This window comes from Eulemur rufifrons, chromosome 15 (assembly GCF_041146395.1).
Source record: "Eulemur rufifrons isolate Redbay chromosome 15, OSU_ERuf_1, whole genome shotgun sequence".
Classification (NCBI taxonomy): Eukaryota; Metazoa; Chordata; class Mammalia; order Primates; family Lemuridae; genus Eulemur; species Eulemur rufifrons.
Genome location: NC_090997.1, coordinates 14,987,762 through 15,009,926, shown reverse-complemented (window position 1 = coordinate 15,009,926; position 22,165 = coordinate 14,987,762). Strand labels below are relative to the sequence as shown.

The 22,165-nt window shown below is 41.1% G+C and overlaps 1 protein-coding gene and 1 non-coding gene across 2 annotated transcripts in view; both read left to right on the top strand.

Annotated features, from left to right (window-relative positions):
- The window catches only part of RCAN2 (regulator of calcineurin 2), a 250,579-nt gene that overhangs the window by 108,343 nt on the left and 120,071 nt on the right, over positions 1-22,165 (top strand). The gene's annotated exons all lie outside the window — the stretch shown is intronic.
- Positions 21,540-21,643, top strand: LOC138396209 (small nucleolar RNA U13). The gene has a single exon (XR_011235673.1). It is a non-coding gene; the product is annotated as a small nucleolar RNA U13 (small nucleolar RNA).

Sequence of the window (22,165 nt, the reverse complement as noted above, 5' to 3'; positions counted from 1 at the left end):
CAGTAGAATAATGACAATAACACCTACCATCTTTTGAGTGGCTTAGGCATTGGGCCAGGTATTCAATAGCTTTGCTGAGCAGCCTCTAGCTCAAGTTGAGTAATGGTTTACTCAAATTACTCAAGCTGAGTAGTGCTTTTTAAGCTGTCTTTCATCACATTCTGTTCCCTTTCTCCTGTTTACTGACTCATAAGAAGCTGTTTATAAATGACAAGCCTTGACTATTTATCAACAAATCACGAAAACCATAACATCTGTGCTATGCATCTCAGCCTCTCTGAACTGGCACCATGATTAGCAAATGAATGGCCATCATCTTAATTGCAAGAAATTAGCTAATCAATCAGCAAATATTTAGTTAGTGCCTACTGTATGCAGCTGCTATGATAGATACTGTGGGATACAAATAATTGTGAGAGCAGCTGACATTGTCTGGTGCTTATGTATTATGCATGCAGTGATCTTTTAATCCTGCAACAAGTTTTTGAGGTCACTGTCATTGTCTGTATTTTGTAGATGAGGAAACAGGTACACAGGGGATAGCATCACCCAACTTGATGTAATTAATAAGTGTTTTCATGTGGGTTTGAACTCAGGTCTTTCTGACTCCACATTTTGCACTCTGACCCCTATGTTTCTTTCCTCCCTGACCTCCCAGGCTGGTCAAGATTTAGCCTCCATCTTTATAATTTGTACCATAAAGGACTGATACTATTTTAAATAAAGTAGATGCAAATGCTTTCTACTTTAAAAGCAGGAAGTAATAACCTTATTTAAGCCAGCTAAATAGTATCAGTAGCACAAATAGGGAGGGACCTCAAGAAGCAATCTATTTAGAACTCAGGAAAATCAGCAAGAAAAAATCAAACAACCCTATCAAAAACTGGGCAAAGGACATGAATAGAAATTTTTCAAAAGAAGACAGAAGAATGGCCAACAAACATATGAAAAAATGCTCAACATCTCTAATCATCAGGGAACTACAAATCAAAACCACAATGAGATATCACTTATCTCCTGTGAGAATGGTGTTTATCAAAAAGTCCCAAAACAATAAATGTTGGCATGGATGCGGAGAGATAGGAATACTCATACACTGCTGGTGGGACTGCAAACTAGTGCAACCTCTGTGGAAAGCAATATGGAGATAAACACACACAAGTAGACCTACCATTTGATCCAGCAATCCCATTATTGGACATCTACCCAAAAGAACAAAAGACATTCTATAAAAAAGACATCTGCACTAGAATGTTTATAGAAGCACAATTCACAATTGCAAAGATGTGGAAACAACCCAAGTGCCCATCAATTCATGAGTGGATTAATAAAATGTGGTATATGTATACCATGGAGTACTACTCAGCTATAAGAAACAATGGTGATATAGCACCTCTTGTATTTTCCTGGATAGAGCTGGAACCCATTCTACTAAGTGAAGTATCCCAAGAATGGAAAAATAAGCACCACAGGTACTCACCATCAGATTGGTTTCACTGATCATCACCTAAGAGCACATTTAGGAATAACATTAATCAGGTGTCAGGCAGATGTTGGGGGGGAGGGGATGGGTGTATACATACATAATGAGTGCGATGCGCACAGTCTAGGGGATGGACACACTTGAAGCTCTGATTCGGGGGAGGGGGGAGGGAGGGGCAAGGGCAATATACATACCCTAAAGTTTTGTACCCCATAATATGCCGAAATAAAAAAAAAATTTAGCCAGGCATAGTAGCACATGCACGTAGTCTCAGCTATTTGGGAGACTGAGGCAGGAGGATCATTTGAGAAAAAAAAAAAAGAAGTAGCCGTCTGCTCTGTTAGCTAACATCTGCCAGAAAAAGGCAGCTGTATCCTTGGCTTTTTCAGTTGGTTAATGATAAATAACTCCGTACACCAAGTCCCTTGTTCTTTTACTTAGGGCCACACTTCACAGCTGACTCACCCTGGTATTTCCACTGGGAATTATGCTCCCTTTATTTGTTCACATAAGAAAGTATTATCGAAGTTTCCCAACTGCCAGGATGGGGCACTGCCCACGCCCACTCTGACCGTCTTCCAAGTTAAAGCTGCTTCCAGTAGGCTCTTTGGAGACGGTCTATGGGGTCTTGATTAAATTCTTGAAGCAGTGCTTGAGAGGCATGCAGGCTTCCCTTGGGCACACCAGCGACTTTAGGAGCGGGTTTCCCTGGGCGTCCAGCGGGGAGAAAGCATGTTTTGGACCCTCCATTTTCCCTTTTCACTCTGGCTGAAAGGAGGCTCCTAGCCCAGTCTTAATAATGGCATCAGTCCTTATGGTCTGGTCACCCCAGCTTTTAGTTCTCTAGTTCCATTTCATTATCAATACTCTAGATGGGGTTTGGGAAGAAACAAGGAATAGATTTTTATTAGATAAGCATTTATTGGGTGTTGACTCTGTGCTAGGTATTTTATTTTTATTTTATTTTTTTTGTGCTAGGTATTTTAAAGTGGGGTGTGGGGAGGGGCAACGATGTTCATGCAGAGTTGAGTTCGATGTGGGATCACAGCGAATCATGAAATAGTGCGCTCATAAATCACGACAGCCAAAGCAGACTGTGTCTGGTACCTTGTTGGGGACATAACCAAAAAGTTCTGGATTGCAGAAAGGAAGAGGCATGGAATCACCTCTGAAAGTAACTGGTACATATTCCAGGCAGCATGTGGCATTTGAGTTGACATTGGACAATGAAAAGGAATTCAGAGGTGAGATGCAAAGGAAGATACAGCAGAGGGACCATGTGCAATGTCATGAACAGAGATTGGCAAACTGCAGCTTGAGGGCTGAATCTGTCCCGTAGCCTCATTGTGCATGGTCTAGGAGCTAAGAATGATTAGTACGTTTTTCAATGATTGGGGGAAAAAAAATCAGAAGTGTATTTCATGACTTTTGAAAATTATATGAAATTCAAGTTTCTGTTTTCATAAACAAAGTTGTATCAGAACAGAGCCACAGCCATCCTTTTATGTGCCGTCTACGGTTGCTTCTGTGCTATGACAGAGTTGTGTAGTAGTGACAGAGACCGCATGGCCTGCAAAGCCTGCAATACTGACTCCCTGTCCTCTTATAGAAAAAATTTTGCTGACCCCTGACACAAAAGCATAAATATAGAGGCTCATTTTCCTGGAATGGCAAATTGGCTGACAAAATTGGTGCATGGGGCAGAGAAAATGCTGGAAAGGTAAACCAAGGCAGCATTCAAGAGGGTTTCAAGAGGCCTGTTGGACTTTGGTTTAAAGTGAGGGTTACCACTGGAGGATTCTGAGCAGGGGAAAGATGTGATCCCAGGGAATAAACATGATCATATCTGGGGAGAAAACACTAGAGGCTAAGAGAGGGCAGGATTGGAAGAGGAGGCCAAGTGTAAGTGACAAGTGTAGGAAGAATATTTCTCCACCAGCTTTATTTTCCAAGTAACCCTGTGGGAACGTTCATGGAATCTCATATATTGAACTTTAAAGTGTGAGTAACAGAAGTGGGATATTTTTTCCTCCCTTGCCAGCAAAGGTGTTTTCTTCCATCTTTCTGCAACTGAGCTATTTCAAAAATATGCACTGCATTGCTATGTCTTCAAAATCGTATGCTTAACAAATATGACTTGATAAAGAAAATGCTGGGCTGTGTAGAGCCAGCAGAAGCAGGCTTGATGAGTTTATGTTTAAAATAGGAAGGCTGAAATTTTCACATTGGTTTTATTTATTTTCATTTGTCAAAATGTAGGCTTCTTTAAAGTGTTAGACCTATGGAATCTAGAAATCACTTTTTACCAGATCCCAGATTCACAGGGCTGCAAATAGTTGTGAGTGTTTCGTCTGTCAGCCTCATATTTTAACCATTCATTTGTATAACAAATATCAAACATCACAATATTAATATAATTATATTAGACACTGTAGAATAGGCTACTAAAGAAATATATTAAAAAAATGATTTTCTGTTCAAGGGCAAGAGAGAAATATTAACATAATAGTGTAAAATAGAAGTTGATTGTGTTGCACAGAAAAGAGGGAGGAAGCAATCAGAGAGGTCTAAAATGGAGTCTAGGAAGATGGAAAGATTTGTTTACTGTGAAAATCCAGGTGGAAGTATTCTGGCAGGAGGCATTGCATGTGAAAAATAAAAGGGCTTTTGATGTAATAGGTGCTGGGTGAGCCATAGCAGGTTGTGGACTGTGCACGTAACCAACAATTTAATAAATGTGTTCTGTGGACTAAGCGCTGTGCTATACTATGGGGAAATCAACATGGACAAGACATGGTCCCTGCCCTAAAGGAGCAGAGCTATAAAATCTCTTAGAGGAAATGTACAGTTAAATACAAGGGCTGTCTGGAAAGTATCCAGCCGTGTAAACTGTTCTCATTATATGAACAATGGCTGGATATTTTCCAGGTAGCCCTCGTAAGTGCAGTATACACTGAGGTCTATAAATCAGGCAATATCAAAGTGCTGGGTTGACATGGTGGAAGTAGTTTTAAGAATGTTTTTTGATGACATCTGTTGGCTGCAACATTAGGGGATCAATTATCCCCTTCAAGACTTCCCCTGAAGCCTCCAGGACAGGTCTGGGGGTGGTTGCAGGGGGGCGGGAGAGGGAGACAGGTGTAGGGCTGGAAGACAGAGACAGAGACTGATTCATCTTCTCATATATCAATAAGTAATCTTCATTGGTTAATTACTTAAAAATAAAAATGTGGGGGCAAAGTATTGATACCTTTCCCCCTGATTAAGGACTAACTAATTCTTACTTTGTGGAAAATAAAATACCAACCCAATAAAACCAGGAGATTCTCAGGTTTTATGTTTCTTAGCCCTGTAGCTTAACTTTAGTTTATCTGCCAGCAAGCATACTTCCTATCAAACAACAAAAATAATTAGCAGTAATTCCTTAGAAACCCAGAGAAAGCAATCTTCATGACAAAACACTGAATTTTCCGTCGACCTTACTGTAGCTTACTGCTGGGATGTGTCCGTGGCTCTGATTTACAGAGTGAATCCTGACCTAGCAATAGGATGCTGACCCCAGCCCCTCTATTCACTTGGAATGTGATTTGAGAAAGGGACTTCCTTTCTCTGAGACTCATTTTCCTTCGACTTCATGATCTCTAATTCCCCTTCCAGATCTGAAATATCATTTTGTTTTTATTTTCCTGTACCATATCCTTGGGACAAATGTTATTTTCCTTATTTTACAAATGGAACAAATGAGATTTCTGATAAAGGATCCAGCAGGATGTTGGCAGAGACTTATAACAACTTAGCGTTTCTTTTGACGGCTGGTAGTTGGCATGTCTTTTGGGGAGTTGTTTTCTGGGCTGGCAAATGACCAGGGGAGTCTGGGGCAGGTTTTGCTCCCAACTGGAAGGGCTCTACCTGTAGGTGTAACACACCAAATCCTTGGCCTCATTTTGCAGACGCCAAGACCCAAAAACAATTGACAAGGGCACTTTCTGGACTAGCACATTTCAAATAATTCTGAGCACATAGCGATTTATATGACACGTGGGGCCTAGAGATCTTGTCTAGGAAAAGGAATCCTTTAGAATTTATGACTTTGTGGTAGAGGGATGATTGGAGAAGATAAGAGTCCCTTAGTTGATCTTGGTTTATGTCCACAACTCTTAGTTTGGGAGCTGTGACAACCCGTGGTTACAGGCTGCTTGGGCAACATGCTTCATCTCTAAGCTTCAATTTCCTTGTCTGTAATTTGGGGAAATAATACCTAGCTCATAGAATTGTTGCAATGTTTAAATTTCAATGTCTAGCACAGAGCCTGGCACAAATGAAGTGCTCAATAAAAGATAGTTGCTTCTGCTATTGCCACGATGACCAGCTTGTTCCATTCCATCTGTTCTGCATCTCCAGGCCCAGCTGACTGCTAGGAAACACGATTACTGCAGCCATGGACTAGTCCTCAGCATTATATTTTCCCCGGGTACTAAGAAACAACCTTGGGCATGCTGCCCGGAAGATCATTCTCCCTTTGGTTGCATTCCATGTAGTTCCTGCAAATTAAGTTTCCATTAGCGTGGAAAGGGGTCTCTGTCCAACCCCAGTTCTAGGCCATGTAGATGACAGTTCAGTCCATTTGGTTTTTATTCAACACATGTTTAAAAACATGTTTATTGAATATCTGTATTCTGTTCCCTGTTGATGAGATTCAAGAGATCAACGCTAGATCTTCATGATAGACTCAAATGCTATTTGTATAGGAACTGCAGTCAAAAAAAGAGGAACAACTTTAAACATTGCAACTGTATTGGACATTGTCAGTTGCCCACCACCCACTCTCCTTCTCTTTCTAAGAGAACCCTATTTTTTTCAGGTATGTCCACTGTTCCCAGGTTTAGTCCATGTGCCTCTGGAAAGCCAACGGCATCTTGACACCTGATTAGTCTAAGAATAATCCTGTCCCTCTTGTCAGTGATTGGCTGACCATGGGCAATTGGGCTTCAAGTTATATAAACAAAGCAATCTATATACGGTTCATACCAGCTTCAGTTTTCTGTTATTTGAAGCCAGAAGTATCCTGATACCCCTGCTTAGCATGAATCAATTCTGTTTATAAATGTAAAGGAGTTTTGCACTTAGCGTTTTTATTCCTCTCACAAGTTGCTCTCAATATTGAGTGGTGAATGGCTGTTGAGTAGAACAGGCCTGGAGGTGCTGTGAGATAGGATGGCGGGAGCCTGACACGGAGGCACAGGTGCGGCCGGAAGACCTGTGCTCATACAGGTGGCACCTGACAGGTATTATGTGATGTAACTTAAAATCTTATATAGCTTGGGACAAGGAGTAGGAAAAAATAGTATCATTTGTTAGTGTAGAATTTTCCTGCCTCTCTCTACCTCTCTACTTACCCCTGAGGCGGTGGAGTGACATAGCTGAGTGGTAAATTTGGGAAGAAAAAGTAGACATACATAGCTCAGTGCATCATTTTCTTCTTCCTCTTGGGATTGAACCTGCCTACAGGAAGCAGGAATTCTCTCCTATGTCTGAGCCTCCCCCTACCCCCCCCCCCCACCCACTGTGCCTCTCACCTGGACACGCCCATCATGGAAAAGTCTACCCTGGCCCAGCTTTGCTGGTAATCGGATGAGTAAGTCTGGCCAGCCATCCCCTACCCTCAATTTGGCCCTCACACTAAGCTAGCTCTATAATTAATAAAGGTAACATTTTGGCTGCTATTTTTGCTTGTTTTGTTCCCCAAATTGTTTAGAACTAAGGCTATTTTTTGGACCCTCAACAGAGTTGGTTGATTCTCATTATAAATAGGGAATTATCAGAAATCACTGCCTAGGGTGAAAACACTGTAAGAGTCATGCATCACTAACCAGAATGTTACAGTCAGTCTCAACTTGCATCTGTTCCTTTCCATCTTTAGTCTAAATTAATTCTTAGCCATTTAGGTCATAGGTCCTTTGAGAAGGTGATGAACACTATGGGCCCCCTCCCGGGAAAAATGCACATACACACTATACAGTGTCAGGGTATACACAGTCCCTCCTTGCCCCCTAAAATCTACCCACATAACTTATGGATCCTTGTATCTCAGGTTACGACCTCTGAGTTAAATACCCGGAAGATAGCTCCCTGAACACTGAGTATAAATTGAAGAGAGAAGCCTGCAAAGGACAGGAGTGTGATGCTGACTGAAGGTGACTTCTCGTGGTGCCCTGGGCAAGTACATCCAGTGAGGAGCCTACAGTATGCACTGGATTTGGGAGTGCTGCAAAGGTGAAAGGTCAGGGCATCCATCAATTAAAATTCCAGCAGGGAACAAAATCACTCAGAAGATCTAAACAAAGAGCCTTTAATGAAGACACCACCTGCTGAAGTGCAGGCAGAGTGAAGACAACAAACCAGGGGGTTGGGCATCCAGAGATTGGCAACAGCTGGAAAGGCTTTGCAGCCCGTGGGCTGCAGGAGGGGAGGGAATATAGTGTCACCAGGCCTAGTGAGAGCTGGGATGGTCTACCAGGAGGAAGCTGGAGTCACACAGGAATGCAAAAAGACCCCTGACTCTTTCCCTGCCCACTGGTCTCCTGCTGGTGCCTCCCATTAGCTGAATTTAACTAGAAGCCAGAAGACAGGGCACTGGGGTGGGGGAGGGGTGCATTCCAGAGTGCAGATTCCTGGGACCCAGAGCAGGACAGAGAAGGGTAGAGAGTGAATATAGAAGGCACTCAGAGAATACCCAGTGCACACATAGGGGATCAGGCAAAACTGAAGAAACAGCAAGGTTAGGGGTCTGAATGGTGCACCTGGGTGCAGAGGAGGCCTGGTGGATGCTCAGCCAAGGTGTTATATATAGATTAGATGCTGAGAAGGAAAGTACAGAGGAAAGTCATCGAACGTGGAAGAACAAAGTCCTCAGAGGGCAGGGAGTTTAGACTAGAACTCGCCAGGGAAGAGTGCTCTAACCTCCTGGGCAGCCAGGTAGAAACTGAGGCCCACTATGGTCAGTTAACAGCTGTTAACAGCAGGCCCAAGATCACCCGCCCCTGTGCGGTTACAGTGGGCTTCCACGGCCAGCCAAGCAGAGCTAAAGCAGTGTTCACCAAGCCCTCTGGACTGCTTGCTGTCAGGCTGTGGGACACCCAATCCTTTAAGATTCCAAGTGTTGGTCATTTCTTTTGGTTTGGACAGATGGCAGACTGGAGGAGATGAAAGGAAAAGCCAGTGGAAAAGTGACTAGCTGCTCTTGCCTTTAGAAAACAAAAGATTCATAGTTTGTTTTCCAATTTTAATCTGCACAACATGAATGACTTAAAACCATTTCTATCTAAGAACTGAGTTTTATGTCAGTGACTTATTTTTATCACTTATTTGATGCATTGCTACCTTTAGAAGCATTTCTTCTCTAAGCCTTAAATAAATATATGAAATGGAAGATGTCCTGCAATTGCAAATGTAGCAAACTAGTACAGTCATGTGCTGCATAACGATGTTTCTGTCAACAGCGGACAGCATGTGCAATGGTGGTCCCATAATGTTATAACAGAACTGAAAAATTCCTACTGCCTGGTGATGGCATAGTCATCCTAGTGTTGTAGCACGAGACACTACTCATGTGTTTGTGATGCTGGTATAAACAAACCTGCTTTGCCAGCCGTATAAAAGTGTAGGACATAAAGTGTGTACAGTACCATAATACTTGGTAATAAATGACTAGATTACTGGTTTATGTATTTATTTTATTATATTTCTAATCACAATTTTAAGGTATACTCCTTCTACTTATAAGGAAAAAAAAGATGTAAAACAGTCTCAGGAATGTCCTGCAAGAGATATTCCAGAAGAAGGCATCATTATCATAGGAGATGACAGTTCCATGTGTGTTATTGCCCCTCAAGACCTACCAGTGGGGCAAGATGTGGAGCGGAAGACAGTGATATTGATGATCCTGACCCTGTGTAGGCCTAGGCTAATGTGTGTGCTTGCGTCTTAGTTTTTAACAAAGAAGATTTAAAAAGTAAAATAAAGAATAAAAACTTTTAAAAATAGAAATAAGCTTATAGAATAAGAATATAAAGAAAACATTTTTGTACAGCAATGCGATGTGTTTAAGCTGTGTTACAACAAGAGTTAAAAAAGTTTCACAAAGTTAAAAAGTTTATAACGTTAAAAAGTTATAGTAAGCTAATTTATTATGGAAGAAGGAAAAATATTTTTTAATAAATTTAGTGTAGCCTACATGTATAATACACAGCCAGAAGTGTTTATAAAGTTTACAACAGTGTACAGTAATGTCCTAGGCTTTCACCTTCACTCACCACTCACTCACTGACCCACCCAGAGCAACTTCCAGTCCTGCAAGCTCCGTTCATGGTAGGTGCTCCATACAGGTGTACATTTCTTTATCTTTTGTACTGTACTTTTACTATACTAAACTATGTTTAGATAAAGAAATACTTACCATCATTTAGATATAGATACCATAGTGGTATAATTGCCTGCAGTATTCAGGACAGTAACACACTAGGCTATACCATATAGCCTAGACGTGTAGAGGCTGTACCATCGAGGTTTGTGGAAGTGTGCTCTATGATGTTTGCACAGGGACAAAATGCCTAATGAGACACTTCTTAGAGCATACCCCATTATTAAGCAGTGCATGACTGTGTGTTTAATGCTGGTAGGGGAGAGCAATGTATATTTTTGTGACTTGTCTAAGCAGAGCTGTAGTATTGGGGCTCGAAAGCTCAGCATGCAGAGTCGGTTGCTTGGACATATGCTACCACAAAGGTATTAATAGTATAGTGCAACAGTAAAGCACATGGAGCTATTATTTCCTAAAATTTTAAAATGGAAACACCACTTTGCAGAAAAGTATGTATAAGAAGTAAACTCTCAGTCACTGTCTGTTTTTGTACATCAAGGTTCATTGGAACAGAGACTCACCCATTCATTTATATATCATCTATGGCTGCCTTTGCCCTATAATGGTGAAGTTGAGTAGTTGCCACAGAGACAATATGCTCCACAACACCTAAAATAATTACTGTCTGGCTTTTTACAGAAAAAGTTTGCCAACCCTGGCTCTAGGCTGAAAGATAAACAGATCCTAAATGATACAGCTGGCTATTATATGCAATTTAGAGCAAACAATAGAGAAAAGTTTGTTGGAGCCAGTTGAATTTGAAGAGGAATTTAGGAGAATGCAAACCAAGAAATACTTTTTTAAATTATAATTTTCCTCACATACACATATTTCAAAATACTAGACTTAATTGCCATCCATGCAAACAAAAATGAAAAATTAAACATAGCATTCAAAGAAAAGTAGGGGAGAAAAACATCAGCATGCATGTAATTTATTTTTATAATCTTAAAATCTGAGATGATATGTATTTCAAGAATAAGAAAAATTAAGTCAATAATAAAAATCCTCCTACTTAGTTTAAAAGATGGTATGTGGAGATTATCTGTTACCATTGATAAGAGATCCAGCAGTATGAAAAAGAAAAGAAAAGAATGACTCTCCATCTTGACTGAAAATAATAGGTCAGCATAATTAAATGATCTAACTTGATCTTGAACTGACATTTCAAATTCATCTTACCCAGCCAAGCCTTTGAAGTTCCACTGTGGCATAATTTTAATACTGGGGCTTTCAAGAGCTTTCTAAATAGGCCAACATCTCTTATAATCTTTAGGCTGCCACTGGATATTTAGGATATTTGTTGGGAAGAGCAGGTGTTCTTTTGAACCTTCTCCTTTGAAAAACAAAAACAAAAAACAAACAGTAATTCCACCTGATGGTGTAATATGACAAGCCTAGAATTATCAATGGCTTATGAAGAAAAATAACCAAATGGAATGCACTCTTGATGGGACTTTTCAGTCCATTCAGTCAGGACTTTTTCATTTCTTACACCATCTTTAAACCATAACAATAATAATTTACATGTTGAGATGGTGGCTTTTCTCCAACTGGGACACCCCCTTGTGATATAAACAGAAGTCCCCTTACATGTTGTACTTAAATGTGTATGTACTTCCATAATGATTGGACCATCAGCCAGGAGACATATATCCAAGGTAACTAAAAAGAAAAGAAAAGAGACAATTCCTTCCAGTGGGCGTGGAGGTGGGCTGATGTTATGGAAAAAAATTATTCATGACACTTGTCAAAGACAGTAAGAAAGACTTCACTCAAGTGGTGATTACTGTGATAGATACAGGAACCACTGCAGTGGGGTCTTGCAGTTGGGGAGAGCGACCGGGATCAACTCTGAATACACCATGGGGGATATTCAGTGGGAATTCATAGCTAAGGAGAAGGGTAGAAATCCATGGATGGAACATTAGAGAGAGGGAGGAATTCTGGCTAAACCGACCTAACCGATTCTTGCTAAAGGCAAGCCAGGGTGATCAGACACGCCTGAAAGGGATGGTGGAAGAAGGATGTCTGGATACTTCAAGCAGCTTGAATTTAGGAATTTTTGCTTGAAAAAGTTTTACATTTCATATTAAGTTCAGAAAATAGGAAAGAAAAGAAAGTGGGCTTCTTGGAGCAGTAGCCAAAGGTGCACATTGAGAAGGAAACACACTGTATTGATTCTAGGTGATTGCTTTGGCCCTAGGACATAGTTATAATCCCAGACTCTTGAATCAAATGACCCAAGTTCAAATCCTGGCTTGACACATTCTAGCTGTATAATCTTGAGCAATTTACTTAAGCACCCCGAACCTCATTTCTTTATGCATAAACTGGGAACAGTAATAGTACCAACCTGGGGTGGTTGTTCTGAAAGTTAAGTCAAATATTGCAAGCAGAGCACCTAGCTAGCACAATGCCCAACACAGAGAAAGTCATCAATACTGTTAGCATCATCTAACATGTGCTTATGTATAGCCTGTACTCTGGGCTTCCTTAAACTGTAGTCAACCAGTCATTCACCCATCAAACAACTAGCTATGTGCAACATCTCTGATGACTTCCAATTAAGGAAGGGAAGTGAAGAACAATTAAATATGGGGAGCTTAAGGCAGAGAATTTTAGCCTATAAAGTGAGATCTTAAATTCTTAGATAAGGAAGTAGAAAGAGATCATTAGGAGAAGTTGACAGTTTCCTGTTGAGGTTCACCAGGATTTTGTCAAGTGCCTTGTAGCAAAAATTTAAAAAATGCTTAAGATTCTTATCTGTATTTAGACAAACCAGTGCTGTGGGCGCTGGGCTGGTGGGTTGACAGAAGGTGCCTCCTGGGAGGAGTTGTGGGGGTGGCCTGCCTTCTGTGCCCACCAGCCCAGCGCCCACAGCTTAGCTCACAGCTCTTTGGGGAAGGAGAAGCTGTAGACACTGAAGAAGCTGATTTTATGGGAGAATGTTCCTTCACACATACACATACACACACACACTCACACGCACACACACACACACACACACACACACTCTCTCACATAACATTGTGCAACAATGAACAAAAACTCTTGCCTTCGTGTAGATTACATAGTAATCAAGGAAGTCAGACCAGAAATAAATGTGTACTATGTAAGACTGTGATAAATGCCAAGGAGAAAAATAAGCCAGCAAAGGGATAGGAAATATCATGGTGGGATAAGGATTGCCATTGTAGGAACCGTGGCCAGGGAGGGCTTCATGGAGAAGGTGACATTTGAGTAAAGACATGTAGGAGATGAGGGAGCAGTTCACGTGGGTGCTTGCAGACTGAGTGTTCCAGGCAGAGGGAACAGGCTGGAGAGTAGCTGGCAGGTTCAAAGAACAGTAAGAAGGCCAGTGTGGCTTGTGCAGAGTGAGCGATGAGGTCATTTCTTCCCAGAACCTTGGCATGCCAAAGACTCCAGGAAACCTGGGGTCTTCCTGCCTCTGAGGGTCAGCAGTTTGGGAAGCACATGGTGATAGCACCTTTGGCAGGGGCATCAGAACTCTCTGGGTGGGTGCCACTGGCAGGTACCCTCCAGGGACACTAATGGGTAGGTTTGTGAGATAATGTCTAGAATCTCCGGCCAAACTGGGTGAGGCTAAGCAGGCAGTTCAAGTTCAAGTTCCCCTAAGCACCTGGAAGTGAGTTTGGGCCACTCAGTTACCCACAGGCTTGTGAGTGTTGGACAACCTGGACATATATCAGATTATGCAATTGACTGCTAACCCTGTCTATTAATTTCAAAGATCAGTTTGCCTTTTCAAGCCTTTCTTCTTTCCTTATCTGTGTATTTTTGGAAGTGACGTTGAAAAGGCCAGGCCAATTGTGGTTGTAATATCACAATAAAATCAAGAAGGAAATCTACATTGTGCAAGTGTGATCTGCTTTGGCATGTCACACCTTGGTCCCTCACCCTTTTATTTGGTTCTCTGTGAAGGTTAACCAACATAAAGGGAAGAGATTTATGAAATAAGCCTATATACTGTAGGAAAAAATTGTGAAACACTTTGAAATGAACCAAAAAAATGATAGGGTGTCTTCAGTGAACACTAGGAGTTGTCTAACATACCCTTCCAGGTTATCTGATTCCATGGGGTCTCTAGGTCTTTCTGAGCTATTTTAAGATTCAGTGAATTTTTTTCTGGTGCAGATTCAATTTTTCTTCCTACGCTACTATGAAAGAAGCCAGTTTTTCATGTATTAACCAAATTCATTTCAACATTCCTAATGGCCTACATTTGTGTCTGCTTTTTGGACTCTCCTTTAACTTGGTTTTAATAACTTACTCATTCCTTTATTAATTAATGAGGTAAATAAAACCTTTCATTTTATATTTCATGAGAACATGATTTTACATTTTAAAAATACTTATCTTTTAACCATACTTTATAATTATACATCTATATAACCTAAATGATAGAGAAAATCCCCAAAGATAATAAACAAATCACAAAATTAAATCTAGTCATTTTCCTGCTGCACTAAGTCACTCGTTTCTGTGGTTTCAGGGGTGAGCTCTCAGATGGTTTCATAACTAAGAGGATATAAATAATAAATTATATGTCATACCCATCCTTTCAGCTAAATTTCTATTCATGTGTCTTTAGAATTTTCTTTTTGCATTTCAGTGTTTTTAATTGATTATCTTAGCTTTTTTCCCTCTGTGTGTGTGTGTGTGTGTGTGTGTTTACCAGTCACACAGAATTAACTTAGTTTCTTGATGTGATCATGGTTTAGCTTTTTTCTTGTAAGAACAATGTGTTACGCTGAAATTCATTTAATTGAAAATTTGAAGGTAGAAATGATGTGTTTCTCTCCAAAGTCCCTAAAGGTACTAGATTGCTCAAGTATCATGCATTATACTACAGTCTTCTGCTCAGCCAACTCATACTACCACATGTTATAGAACCTAGATATATGATCTATAATACATGCAAGAAGGGAAAGTCAAATGAACAGCACAGACACTGGTAGTGTTCTTCACTATTCTAAAAAAATGACGAATTCTTCACTTCTGCAGTTTGGTTCTCATAGCAATTTGAATTTCCTACTCCTTCCCACTTTATGCTACTGGATTTCTTTTTCTGAGAGAATTCATTAGTCTCTTATTTCAAAAAGGCATACTTCTTATCACATGCCATTGAATAGGAGGCCAATTCCTCAAAAAGTGTCCATTTTAAAAGCCTTAATTGCTGCATCACACAACAGGGGTACCAGGTATAAGAAATAAATGATTGGTCAAAATCTGCAAATCATCAGTGCCTTATACCCTGATAGGAAGAGTAGGTTAAAGCAGGCTTCGTTGGGTTTTCCATGGGTATACATGACAGTAGGGTGCCACGAATACATTTTGGCATAAAGAAATGTATTTCTCCCTTTAAAGGAGGAAATTACTGCAAAGTAAATTGTCTTCTCTCTGTGATAATTAAGAAATTATCAGCTGGGTCCATGCGTGATCATCCTGTCTTTCCTAAGATTATTTGGACTTGTCCTCTGAAAGCCAAGTTATAGTTAGAGAAGGGAAAAAATATGAAATACAGTTAGAGAAGGAAATGCAGAGCAATGATATAATCAAATTGCTCGTGTACATATAGGCTCTAACAAAGGAAATGCTCAACCTCCTGCATAAAGCGTTTGGGGTAATGTAAGGTTGCCACATCTTTGAAGATTTATTTGGTTTCTCATCCCATTGATTAACATTTTCTTAAAGTGAATACATGACTTGCCTTATAATGAAGGGGAAATCGTGTGGCATTTACAATTTGCAGAAAATTCTGGTTGGTCTATTTATTTTCTCTAAAATAAATCTATGTTACTTGGATTCACTCCTCTAGAGCAGGAAAAAAAAAAGATCATAATTTTTTTCCCTATTTAAGCATAAATCTGTTAGTCTCTTAGGTTCCAGAAATGGGTGAACATCCGTGGCATGTGTATTGTCACTATCCTAAGTTGGGCTCATGGCAAATGTCACTTTTCAACCATGGTGCTGTTTGATGCTAGACCGTAGAATCCTTCTGAACACAGTAGTCTGTATGAATTTATCAGAGTTGGTTTGTGAGATGAAACTTGTTTCCAATTCCAAGGCTTGAATCAAGATTTAAGTTTCAAATCCCTTGCCTATTGATGTTTTTCTCTGTCTCTTAAAACTTTATCTCTGCTGAAATCCTCTAAACCGTGATGATAGGTGTTTGAAAATATCTAATCCAGCTAAAGAAAAATGACCATGGGATTAACCATAAACCCCTCTTTAGGCACCAGTAGTATCCCAAATCTTTCTAATCTCTGAAATAAAACCTTTAGCAGCAGGAACTCTATAATAGCAAACAACCTCCTGGCATCGCTTCTGCCAAGAAAATTCAAACTTATCCAAATATCAATATCTAAATATCCAAATATCAATAAATCTAGGTGTCACTTCACCCTATGAAAAATGGGCCCCCAGTTCTTAAATAAATCATGCTATAAAAAGTGTTTATTTACCAAACTTAAAAAAAGATCATGCCCTTTCATTAAGCAGACATGGCATTTTGTTTAACTACAATCTGGATATATGTTCAGGTTCCCTTGGTTAAGTCAAGAGCCCAAGGCAGCATCCACATAACTTTTAAATCACTTGTCCAATCTGTTATTTCAGATAATAGCAATAGACAAATTCGTTTTTTTCCTAAAGACAACAGAAAACAAACAAACAAAACCCAGAGGATTGAATTTTTTATGTTTTACCTGGAGTTGTAGCATTGTGGAAACCCAATGTGAACTGTAAGTCAGGGAGCCAGGCTGAAACCTGTAGAGCTCTCTATTAATTAAAAGTCAAGCTCCTATCAAATCGCTCCCTGTTCCTTTATATTCCTACAGACTGTCCATCTCCAGCTACTCCCTTTGGCTCCTTGTCCACAGAGATTTCAGCTTATTCCACTTTGATTTCCAGTCTCATTACAGGTACCCCCTCCTTTCTCTCACCCTTCCCCCAGGCTAGAGTTCTCCCCTTCACTTCTTATGTTCTGGGCCTATTGTGCAGCCAAATTGATTTTCACTTTACCATGTCAGGGCTGCAATCCATATGGAGCCTCTAGAAGCACAGAGGTGTTTGGGAAACACTGGCATTGGTTTGGAACAACATCTAGCCTAAAGCCACTTTGTGATTTAAGGAGCATCCAGATGTTTTGACATAAAACCCTCTTGCTGTGTATGGTTGGATTGTTTTTCTGAAAATCCAAGTCAAGTTTTACACACCCATGGGGGTAAGGGGGAGGCCTGCTGGTTATACCATCATTCTTCAAACACCACCGTACAAAATTCATGAGCATTTTAAAACATACATTAGAACAATATTTAAGAGTCTGGTTCTCCCTCCATTATCAACAGGTAAGCCACCTTTCTAGATTCTTCCCTACTGCAGCAAGGTGAAACTTCATCAGATCAAACCAATACAGATTTTGGTTCATTTGGCTATGGGGGGGCCAAACAGATGGTTGATTTACCAGTTAAAAACAAAATGTTGCCGTTGTTTTTGTACTTTGTAAGCCCAACCTCTGCTCCCTTTTATCCTTGAGTTCTTAGAACAAGGATGTCTTCTTCAAAGTAGTTCCTCGGCAAGTTTTTTGTCTCCCTCTCTTATTTACATCAATCAGCCTGAAGACTCTTAGAACAAATTTTAAAAAATTAAAAAAAATACATCAAACTCTCTTTAAACCCAGGTCTCCTAAGACCTTGGTATAAGAAGTGTGGTTCACGGACCCACAGCACCTGCATTACCTGGAGCTGATCTGAAGTGCAGACTCATGGGCCCTATCCCAGCATTTGCATTTTGGCAAGATCCCCTGGGGGAATCTTATCACATTAAAGTTGGAGAAACACTAGATGTAGGAAGGCTAGCGATTTTCCAGAGTCTGTTAGTAGGTAAAAGAAAGAGTTCAGACTTGTGTGTGGCATGAAGGGCAAGAGAGAGAGTGGAAAGTGCCTGGGCTTTGGAGGCAGACACACCCAGATTCAGATCCTGGGTCGTGTTTCTCTAGCTCTGGGAATTTAGATAAATGATTTGAGATTTCACTGTAGCATCTGTATATGGTAACTTATCAAACTCTTTTTTTCTGGTGAGAATTATTAATAAATAGGATATTCTCACCCAGGGCTAATGCTTAACACATGTTAATCTCCTCATCCATCACCTACCATGTGCCTCTTCTTCATTCTTGATGTTTTTGTCTTTTGAGCATCCCAAGTCATTCAGAGCGTGATTATGTGCTTTTTACATATTCAGACGTGGTTTCAACGTTTCTAAATATATATGTCCAGAAAAAATAATATAAATAACCCAGTTCATAAAAATATAAATAGTTTAAAGATATTGATGAAATACACTGGAGAGTTCTGATAGAATTGGAAAGAAATTATTGATGAAATCAGCACATGCTCCAATATTTCTGCCTTCCTGTGACTTAAGTCACAAATAGCTCTAGGCTTTAGGCCAAATGTTGACAGAGATGAAGCCTATCTTTGCTGTCTTCTCACTTCTCAGGCCATCATCATCTTTGCATTTCAGAGCCCAATCACTGCCTCTATATCACACTTCCGCTGTCCAGAAGCTGCTTGGGGGGCTGATTCTGACAGCCCTGGGCTATTATTTTTCTCCATCTGATTATTTCTCACCAGCAAAAATTACTTGTTCTTAATTCTGTACTGGCCGATGTCAAAGTCAGGTGCTCATTATGCCTTAGGGCAGTGGTTTCCAGAATATGATTTCTGATCACCCATAGCATCCGCTGGAACTTGTTAGACGTGCAAATTCCCATTCCCTACGCTAGATAGACCTGAAGAATCAAAACCTCCAGGGAGAGTGCCCAGAAGTTTGTGTTTTAATAAGCCCTCCAGATGATTCTGGTGTCCTCAGGCATGGGAACCCACTGCATTAGAACTAACTGGAAGAGACTGTGGGACTGTAAACACAGCAGGACTTTCCAGCTGTAATAATCCCCTAGACATCACCTGGTTTAGTGGTTCTCCACCATGGCTGCACATTGGAATCACCTGACAGTTTTAAAAGCTACTGATGTTTAGGTCTCACCCCTGGAGATTAGGATTTCATGGGCCTGGGGTGTAGCCTGGGCATTAGGATTTCTCTCATCCCCCAGGTGATTCTAAAGCACAGCTGGAGCTGAGAACCGCTGATCAAGACCACCCCTGGCAGCATATTCAAATCACTGGGAGCTCTATTGATACCACAGTACCCATACCTGGACTCTATCCAAAACCAATTAAAACCAAATCTCATGGGGCCTGATCATTTGTAGATTGTAAAAAGTCATCTTCCCTGATACACGAGGAAGTAGAGAATCATTTGTCAAGTTTAATGCCCTTGCTTTATAGATGAGGAAACGTCAAAAACTCCTCCGCAAAAGTCCATGCTCAGGGGTCAGTGCCTGCTGATGTTCCTACTCCTCCTGGGCATTCACAGTTAAACTGGGGACATGTCAAACAAGGCTAGAGAAGCTGGAGAGGGGGAGAATCCCAGGTTCTTCATAGCCTTCGGAGATACATGGGGACTTGGCACCTTCCCCCACTAAGCTAAGTGTCTTCCCTTCCTCTGCCTCCATCCTGCCCTGAGCGAGCTGCCACAGGGAAGCCCTTATAAATTGTGCTCATGATAGTTAGTGGGCAGGAGCCCCCAAACACACAATATGATCATTTCTGGATCATATTTTCCATTGATTTGATACATTTTGTTTTACCCCATAGGATTTACACAAGTAGGAGAAAGGATTTCTGCAACAGGGTCTAATGCGGCTTTAAAATGCCACAACCATCGTTCGTAGGACCACAAAAGTGTTTTTGCCTAGATAAATGTCATCCTAGACCTAGGGCATCACCGGGATTATAACGTTATTGAATTTTCCATCTGCACCTCTAATTTGCATGTTGTAAAAATAAACTAAAGATTTTATACAAAAATTAGTTCTGAGGTGACCGGATAGATTTTTCCAGTTCACATTAAGCCAGTGTGTCCTCTGCTGAGGGAAAGGAAAGATAATATCTTGCCTGGAAGCTGGAAGAGACATCACCTGCATCTCTCCCTGCCCCGGACAAGGTGAAAGCAGAACTGCACTGAATAAATGTTTCCTTGTCCTCGCTGCCTCTTTATGTTGTCTTCAGATCCCAAGCAATTTGCAATTCCCATTGCTAACTCCTGCCAGGGTTTTGGTACCCAAGTTAAAAAGTTCTTATGAACATTTAAAACCATCCCACTTCAACACTTACTAGCTGTGTGACATTGAACATATCAACCTCTCTGGGCTTCTGCTTCCGAATCTCTAAAACAGGGAGAACACTAGCATTTCCATTATAGAGTTCTTGGGCAGACTGCATGAGTGGTCATGAATTTTAAAGCACTAGGGCCTGGCCCGCAGTGAGCAATATATAAATGTGTGATGTTTTATTGCTGTCAAACACATTTCCTATTGCCGTCTTCTCCAAACATATGGAAAACAACTGACCAGTAGTGGCCCCTTCACTAAAAAATAAAACAGGAAACCTATTCTATATTACAATCATTAACTAAATGTTACTGGTTAGTAACTAACCCCGCAACTAGAGACCTAGTTTCCATTTCATTAATTATCTTAATGATTCTTTGGATCATCTCTAAATTTCCATATGAATTTTAATGGCATAATCAGAAGCAGGCACTTTTTTGGGGTCTGATTAATGTCTGTGCTAGTGGGAAACTCCAGATCTAGCCCTCTGAACTCCAGATTTAGTTGCCTGAGGTTTGTCTTCTGCTAGGGTGGCCAACCATCCTGGTTTGCCTGGAACTGAGGGCTAACAGTTTTTCACCTGCCTCCAGCCCGTGGCCAGCTGGGCCCTCATTTCTTGGCAGAGGCAGCTTAGCGTGGCAGCCTGCTCTACTAAAGATCCTTAATACCGAGGTGCCCAAATACCTGGCAATGACCAGCCCACATAGCAAGAGAAGGTCAAATTCACTACAACAGAATGACAAGAACTGAATGGGCGAAGACTGGCCTCAGGAAGAAAATATGGGGAAAACAGGAGTGTTCTCTCTAATTATCTAGCTTTTGAACTTAGATCCCTTAACCCATCTGAGTTTCAGTTTTCTTATTTGGTAAAATGGGTATAAGATAACGTTCATGTCACAGGGCAGGTGAGAGGACTGATCTGGACAACGTATAAGGAAGCAACATGTGTTCCTCTGTGAGCGCTCATTGCAGACAGGTCCCGAGTTAGAATCCCATTTCTCCCATTTCCTCATTTCTTTGGCCTTTGGCAAATCTCCTTCCCTCTCAGAATCTCCCTTTTCTCATGAATGAAAACGGGAATCACAGCATCTCCCTGGCAGAGCTGCTCCAGCCCACCTGAGGCCCAGACCTGTGCAGGTACTCATGTTCGCCATGCCTCAGCCCTGGCCACACGGATTGCATCTATATTTGAGAGGAGGTATTTCCCCCAGGAGATTTCTAGTGGGCTGGAAAAGAAGTTCTCAGCCTTGGATGCGCATTAGAATCATTTGAGGAAACTTAGGAAAAAATACCACAACATAGGACAGGCTTCATTCCAGAACAAGGAAATCCAAATCTCAGGCGGTAGCCCTGGTATCACTTTTTTAAGTTTTCACTGGATCCTTTTGTAGTTCCTAAGTGTGATGATTGGGTTTTCACACTCACGTGTGAGACGTGCCTCCCTCAAACCTCGTTAAGATATTGGCATATGACCGGTCTGACGTGAGAGGGAAGAAAAAGCTTTCATGGGCTGGAGGGAGGGCGCACCGCTGCCCCAAAGAGCAGGCATCAAGAGAGGCAGCGACTGCATTGGCTCCAGTCCCATATGTGAAGATCAGAGGAGGAATCCTAGTCACACCCTAGCCTTTTGTATCTGCCAGTTCAGCCCACTGATGTGTGAAGAGGAGCTTAGGCTGCTCCCTATTCTCCATGCATTCCACTTCTTCAGTAAGACACCAACTCATTGACTCAGTTTCCAAAAGCACCTTGTGAAGGAAGAAGGCCTTTTCTTCACCCCAGGATGGCTCATACCTGCGTCTTTATGAACAGATGTTCTGAAATTACCCTGTAACCTCCCCCTTCCTAAGGACACCCTTTGGAGGCACCAGCTGGGTCCGTAGGAAGGGCTCGACCAGCCCAGACACGGAGCAGCACTCTGACCTCTCGGCTGCTCAGGCCAGGCCTGGAAATATTCATATTAATTCCTCACTTTGATTTTCAAGCAATTTAACCAGAGGACTTTCTT